Source organism: Orcinus orca, chromosome 15 (genome assembly GCF_937001465.1).
Source record: "Orcinus orca chromosome 15, mOrcOrc1.1, whole genome shotgun sequence".
Lineage (NCBI taxonomy): Eukaryota > Metazoa > Chordata > Mammalia > Artiodactyla > Delphinidae > Orcinus > Orcinus orca.
In genome coordinates, this window is record NC_064573.1 from 22,810,277 (window position 1) to 22,811,957 (window position 1,681).

Consider the following 1,681-nt stretch of genomic DNA (forward strand, 5'->3'; position numbering starts at 1 on the left):
ACACCCGCCACTTCTGCTCTTCTGTTTGACTCAGTTAACTAACTTTCGCTTTTGTATGTACTAAGTACACATTTTTATTTAATTTGTGAGCTAAGTGTATATTTTTATTAATCATGTCTCGGCTCTTATGTCAATTTTGGGGTGATCAATCCTAGTTATAAGTAGGGTCACATTACTCTTATAAAAAGTTTCAAGAAATCTCTCATAGTCCCTCTCACCTTCCCTCCAACCAGATTGCTACCCAAGCTTCTCCCGGAAATCCTGTTACTACCACTGAACTTGGCGTTTGGGTCATACCTGGAACAACTATGTCCAGTATTGAAAATGGAAAACACAAGAAGGTCACACATGCTACAGAGGGATCTTAATGTCAGTTTGAGAGCGAGGAGCTCAGTGTTTCTGCCGTAGCTCTCCAGAGACAGGACCATGTAACACAGATGAGGGGCGAGGTGTGTCCTAGAAGAGACGGGATGTGGGAGGTGGCCGAAGGGGCACTTGGAGCCAGACATGAATGGGGTTTCTTTCTTCCTGTTTTGAAGCTTGGGTACTTGACCAGGAGCTCTTGGGAGTGACCCAGGCTCAGGAATGAGCTGGTGAGATGCTTCTGAGCTAACAGCCCTCTTCCTTCCTAGATGTTGGCCTGTTTGAAACTATGTTGCAAGGTTGGTTTGTTCTAGAATCTGATGCAGTTCTAGTAAGTGATCAGTAAGTGGTGTGAGAAATGACTGCATTCTGCCAGCATTCAAAAAGGTAGGGGTAGAGTGGGGCAGGCAGGTTACATGCCCTAGAGTACAAACATCTGTGCACTGAATGCCCCTCAGTTGATTAAAATTGTGGAAGACGCTGTTGAATTATTTGACTTTAAGACGTGTGGTAGACTGTTGCCTTGGTGGCCTCCAATGAATCATGCCTCCTGATACTCATGTCCTTGTGTAAATCTCTCCCCTCAGATCTGGGCTGGCTTTGGGACCTGCTTTAACCATTAGCATGTTCTGGAAGCACCATGTGCTAGTTCTAGGCTATGCTTTAAGAGCCCAACAGCTTCCTCTTTTGCAGTCTGGGTTAAGCCAGCTGCCATGTAAGAAGCCAGACTACCAGAAATGAAGAAGAATGTCTGAAGTCTCCATTTTGGAAGGAAGACCAAGCTAACCACCCAGAGATGCCACGTGGAGGAGAACTGAGGAACCCAACTATACGGTTCAGCCACTCAGGATGGCTCTTCTCTTGCTCTCTGACATGCCCTGCTTGGCCAGACCCTGCTTCACTCACATGACTATCCAATCCTCTTAATTATAGGGCTTAATTAGCCCCTGGTAACCAATGAGCCCACCTGATGTCAATTCCGCCTATAAATAGTAGCCTCCTTCTCCCCTGAGTAGCGAGACTGCTGGCATGTCCTGCCTGGAGTCTGCCGCACACGGTGGGGTGTTGCTCCAGGACCCTTTGTGTAAGATCCCCCTGTCCAATAAACGTCCCCGCCGCTGTCTCCAGGCTCTTTCTTTGGCCTCAAGGCTGGGCAACTACAAGGCTTGCAGGCCTGCGGGGTGCAGCCCAACACCAACCCATGGTGAGGTCTGAGACCCAGACATATGACAGAAGTTGGCCATTCCAGCCAGACCCCAGTCATTCAAGCTACTCCAGCTGTCTTCATGTGGAAAAGAGACCAGCTGTCTCCATCAAG